The sequence below is a fragment of the Pan troglodytes genome, chromosome 7 (genome assembly GCF_028858775.2).
Source record: "Pan troglodytes isolate AG18354 chromosome 7, NHGRI_mPanTro3-v2.0_pri, whole genome shotgun sequence".
NCBI lineage: Eukaryota > Metazoa > Chordata > Mammalia > Primates > Hominidae > Pan > Pan troglodytes.
Window position 1 is genome coordinate 90,011,648 of NC_072405.2, and position 6,000 is coordinate 90,017,647.

A 6,000-nucleotide genomic window follows, 5' to 3' on the forward strand; every position below is an offset into this window, starting at 1 on the left:
AAGCACCAGTGTCTGCTGTTTCCTTCTTTGTGTCCATGTGTACCCAATGTTTAGCTCCCACTTATAAGTGAGGAATTCAGTATTTGGTTTTCTGTTCTTGCATTAATTCGTTTAGGATAATGGCCTCCAGCTGCATCCATGTTGCTGCAAAGGACATGGCCTCATTCTATTTTATGGCTGCATAGTATTGCATAGTGTATATGTACTACATTTCCTTTATCCAGTCCACCATTGATGGACATTTAGATTGATTCCATGTATTTGCTATTGTGAATAGTGCTGCTATGAACATATGCATGCATGTGTCTTTATGGTAGAATGATTTATATTCCTTTGGGTATATACCCAGTAATAGAATTGCTGGGTTGAATGGTAGTTCTGTTTTGAGTTCTTTGAGAAATCCTCAAACTGCTTTCCGCAGTTACATTTCCACCTGATGTAAATTAGGTTGAACTAATTTACATTCCCACCAACAGCAGAGTATAAGCACTCACTTTTCTCTGCAGTGGCACCAGCATCTGTTATTTTTTGAAATAATAGCCATTCTGACTGGTATGAGATGATAGCGCACTGTAGTCTTTATTTGCTTTTCTCTAATAATTAGTGATATTGAGCATTTTTTCATATACTTGTTGGCTGTGTGCATGCCCTTGTTTTGAGAAGTGTCTGTTCGTGTCTTTTGACTATTTTTTAATGGAGTTGGTTTTGCTTATTTATCTAAGTTCCTCATAAATTCTGGATATGAGACCTTTGTCAGATACATAATTTGCAAATATTTTCTCTCCTTCTTTAGATTGTCTGTTTACTCTATTGATAGTTTCTTTCACTGTGCAGAAACTCTTTAGTTTAATGAGGTCCCATTAGTCAATTTTTGTTTTTGTCACAATTGCTTTTGGGGTCTTCGTCATGAAATCTTTGCCAGGGCCTATGTCCAGAATGGTATTTCCTAGGTTTTCTTCTAGAATTTTTATAGTTTCAGGTTTTACATAAATCTTTAATCCATCTTGAGTTGATTTTTATATATGGCCTAAGGAAGGGGTCCAGTTTCAATGTTCCGCATATGGCTAGCCAGTTATTCCAGCAACATTTATTGAATAGGGAGTCCTTTCCCCTTTGCTTGTTTTTGTCAACTTTGCAGTGACTAAGTCTTATAACTGGCTTTCAAATTCCTGTTTGATCCTTTCTCAGAGACAGAAGGAAAAACAGTATTCTGAGAAGCTTTGCTTTTGTTTCCTTTACCAGTTTTTCCTTGCTTAGCTCACACCAGCTGCCTGTGTTCAGAGACACTTTATAACCTTGCTGTTACATCAATGCATTTAAAGAAAATTACTCCTTTCACATATTTCTACCAGTGGTTTTTTACCCCCAAAATGAGAATTTGGTCACGTTATGCTTCTCTTTGAAAATATCCAGCAGCAATTTATTGCTTAAAGGACAGTTTAAACTCCATGACATGGCATGATACTGATAAACATATTAAATGAGAAACATTTACAATAATTGTTCCATATCTTAGTTTTTGTTAAAACACTCCTGTGAGAAAGGTACGTGTCAAATATTCTCCCCAAATTGTAAACTGATGAAACACAGCTGAATTACTTTCCAAAGATATCTAGGAATTAGACGATGGAGCAAAGAACAAATTATATTTCATAGTCTCCTAGTTTACTCTATAACAATTTTAAAGAATCTTTTATCTTTATATCAGCTTTGACACATACAATAGGCACTCTGACATGTACCACACATTCCCACATGCATACTAATAACTTATCCTATTGCTGGTTCTTTACAAAATGTCTCTTTTGTATACCACTCATGACATCATATTAGAGTATGATTGTGAATGAGGGGTAATGTAGTATCAAGGATATGAATGCTTGCAATAGCCAAGCTGTGGAATCAACCTGTGTCCATCAACAGATGAATGGGTAAAGAAATGTGGTATATATTCAAAATGGAATACCATTCCTCCTTAAAAAAGTAGAAAATTCTGTCATTTGTGACAACATGAATGAACCTAGAGGACATTATGTTAAATGAAATAAGATGGGCATAGAAAGATGAATACCACATGTTCTCACCTATATGTGGAATCCAAAATGATGGAACTCAGAAGCAGAGACTAGAATGGTGTAGGAGGAGGTTGGTCAGAGGGTACAAAGTTGCAGCTGGGAGAAATAAATAATAATCATTTAAGGTGATGGATATGGTAATTAGCTTGCTTCAATCATTCCACACTGTATACATATATCATAACATCACTGTATACCCCATAATTATATACAATTAGAATTTGTCAAAAAAAAGGATAAGAATGCATGTTTTAAATATATATATATAGGAATTTGGGTTTAGGTTCTGATACCTACATGGCTGTAAGACTCTGGGACAAATTGCCGAACCCCTTACCACCACTTTTTTGTTTTGTTTTTTGAGATAAGGTCTTACTCTGTTTCCCAGGCTGGAGCACAGTGGTGCAATCATGGTTCACTGAAGCCTCTGCCTTCCAGGCTCAAGTGATCCTCCTACTTCAGCCTCATGAGTAGCTGGGACTACTGGTATGTGCCAACATACCTGGCTAATTAAAAGAAAAAAATTGTATAGATGAGATCTCACTATGTTACCCAGGCTGGTCTCAAACTCTCCTGGGCTCAAGCTGTTCTCCCATGTTGACCTTCCAAAGTGCTGGCATTACAAGCAGGAGCCACCATGCTTGGCCTTTGAACCTCTTTAAGTCCCAATTTTCTTATCTGTAAAATGGGAAGAATAAAATATAGATCTTAGAGATTTTATGAGAATGGAATAAGATATTTGTAAAGTGCTTAGCACTTTTGACATATAAAAATTGTCCAAGAAATGCTCGTTTTAAAATTGTTCTGCTCTAATTTGTTTAGAAATTTCCTGTTTAGGGGTCTGAACTCTATTTTATTAACATATTCCTTGCAACACAATCTCCTGATGGATCATGACAAAGCAGTGTGTGATGATACCATGTTCCAGATAATACATCTTTAAAGTGGTTAACTAGTCAGGGGGCACTGTCAGAAATCTCCCATGCAGTCTGACCTCCTCCAGATTTGGGCAAGCCTGAAAAGCAGGTACAGAGCACAGAAAGCAAGTGACGTAGCCTTTCTATCACAGCATCCCCAAACTGTTACTAAGTAGAAATGCAGAATAGAATTTGAAGGCAAATTGCTGCAGTCAGTGGTTTATTATCTATAAGGCTTTTGAAAAGAACATTCTCTTGTATTAGGATGCCATTTGGGGCTAATAAATATTATACAAGCATTAAAGACATTTTTGCAATTGCTTATGTACTAATCGAAATATTGCCGATTCTAGGATTAATAAGAGCAGTACTAAAGCTGCTAAAAGCCAAACGTTTGACATCATCTGGAGCCCATTCAAGTCTCTGCTCCTTCTCTTACCAGCTTTATGTTCTTGAGTAACTTACGTGGCATCTCTGAATCTCTTTACACAGCTGTGCAATGGGAATAATAATGGGACTTACTTCATAGGTAGGTTGGTTGAGGATTAAATGAAACAATACATATAAATGCTTAGTACAGTACCTGGCTCATCTTAATGACTCAAACAATATTAACACTCATTTTTCTCATATGAAATATTTAACTGGTTTCTTATTTTATTTCATTTGAAATAGTCTTATTTTTATATCTAATTTATCCTCCCTTCCCTCTCCATACCACATACAGTTTTTCTCATCTCTGGGATTCAAAGAAATTGTGTATACAGCAAAGAAACCTCAACTGGGATGAAATGGAGCTGGATGACAGAGGACCTAGTGTTTGGGTTTCTTGGAAGAGCCTTAACTGGGACGTTGGTCAGGAAATGTTACCAATGCTATTTGTCATGCTAAAAGGAGATGTGACCAAATAGAAAGGACTGTGGGGACCACGAAAGGAGAGTAAATAGGCTCTGGCTGGTTCTGAATTCTGGGATCTCATTAACAGTCATCAGGAGCAGACAAGCTGGTCGTGTTCTGGGGCATTCCAATTTGTGCCACAGAAAGGCTCTCAGAGAAAAGTGCCACTTAAGCCTTCCTGTCATGCCTGGGAGTGTCAGAAAGTTGTTTGGTATGACTCAAAGCCTGATTATAGTTTGGCTTGTATAACCACCATCTGCCTGCATGATTTATCTCAGCCTTTTTAACAGTATGGTTTTAGTTATAGCATTGGGAGTTTTTAGGTGTGATAAATGGTAAGAGTAAATTACCCCTTTAGATGAAGAAGCATATGTTATGAAGATTAGCATTATCAAGCAGTTTATAATGTATTTTGTTCTTAAGGGAAAATTTTATGGAAATTTGAATCATCAATTACAATGAATCTGAAGTACCACCAAGAGTTGCTTCACTCCCCCATCTTTCTAAATTAATTAGTGCTGTCCTCATTTTCAGTAGAACTGAGTGGCTGCCTTTTGTTCGGCTTGCCTAACAATGCAATTGCAGACCAAACTAGTGCCTGGAAGAATTCACATAGCTGCTTGAAAATTCAGTAACGTTGCAGGACGTTGGACAGAAAACCCAAGATGTCTGGGACTATCAGGAAAGTTGTCAAAAAAATGTAACAGAAGATTATGGCCTAATCTGCAGCCTGTTTTTCTTAGCGTGGTGCCTCTTCAACATCTCCTAATCTATTCCTCTTTTGCTTTCACTTATATCCCTCCAACTGCCTCAGAGAAACACACTTATGTATACATAAATGTGCTTTAATATTCATACATCTAACATATTTATCCCTTCTTCAGTCTTCCTCCTTTATGAAAAAAATAGAACAAGCTTTAGGAATCAGATGACTATAATGTTGTTTTTCGAATGATTTTAAACTTATTACTTGACAATTATGCTTCATTAGTAGTTCAGAAAACTAGCAATTTCACATGTAAGAAGTTAATTTCTTAGGTTAACAAAGATTATACAAGGCACAGGGAATGCAAAGAAGCTAAATAAACACTTGTTGTTTCTTTATTGTTGTTGTTGGTTATAATTCCCTCTAAGCTGTAAGCCCTATGAAGATGGAAATTGTGTCTGATTTTTCCACCATTATATTGTCAACACTTAAAACAATGTCCAGTGTATAGAAAGTGCTCAATAAACATGTGCAAAGTGAATGATCTCGTTGAACACTTACTATATGTCATGTACTAAGTTCAGTTCTGAAAAGATGAAGCTTCAATGTTGAATGTCTTTGAAGTCTACAAAATGCTGTGGGAATACAGATGAGGAGCAGTGAACTCTCCTGATGAGGCGATAATGGAAGACACAGGAAATCACATGAAGAGGAATTGAATTTCAAGCTGGGCTTGGACCAGTAAGTAGGAGTTCAGCAGATAAAATCGGAGAGTGGGGAGAATATGCTGAACAAAGAGATTAGGATTTAAAAAAGGGATGGAGGTTTGATGGTCCATTTGAGAACAATAAATGAAAAATGTGGCCAGAATTTAGGCTGTCTGTGAAGGTGTGAGGCAAACAGGGCTTGAAAGGTAGCCAGAGTGTTTGAATTTCATCCTGTAGAGGGAGCCATTTAGGATTACGGTATTGTTATATATTGCCATAGAACAGTAACTGAACTCAAAGTGCATAAATGCATGAGAGGTGGGAAGCTGGAGCAAGGGCATCTTGTTTGGTAGGTATTGTAAAGGTGCATGAGGGAGCAGGGGCGTATGAATTGAGAGACAGCAGACAGGATAGGATGGAGGGGATAGTGGTGGGATAGTTGGGTAGAGCTAATAGGATTTAGCTACTGAACTAATTGAATAATAAAGGATAGGAGGGAGTTAACTCCATTACTCTCTGGAGTGATGGTTTCTCTCTGGAGTGATGTGTATACTCAGATGACATTTGTCAAGACAGTAAATGGGAGAGTCGGAATATCTTTTGGGAAAATGATTAGTTTGATTTGAAAGATGTTTATCAATGCTACCAGCTTTGATAGTTTTATAGTGATGGACAGGAAGCAATTGGAATATGGATTA

The 6,000-nt window shown here is 37.1% G+C and overlaps 1 long non-coding RNA gene across 1 annotated transcript in view; it reads left to right on the forward strand.

Moving 5' to 3' along the window:
• Positions 1–5,106, forward strand: part of LOC134810883 (uncharacterized) — a 32,706-nt gene extending 27,600 nt beyond the window's left edge. The window contains exon 5 of the long non-coding RNA XR_010159620.1: positions 3,720–5,106. This is a non-coding gene — a long non-coding RNA (uncharacterized LOC134810883). The remainder of the gene's footprint in view (positions 1–3,719) is intronic.
• The last annotated feature ends 894 nt before the right edge of the window (positions 5,107–6,000 follow it).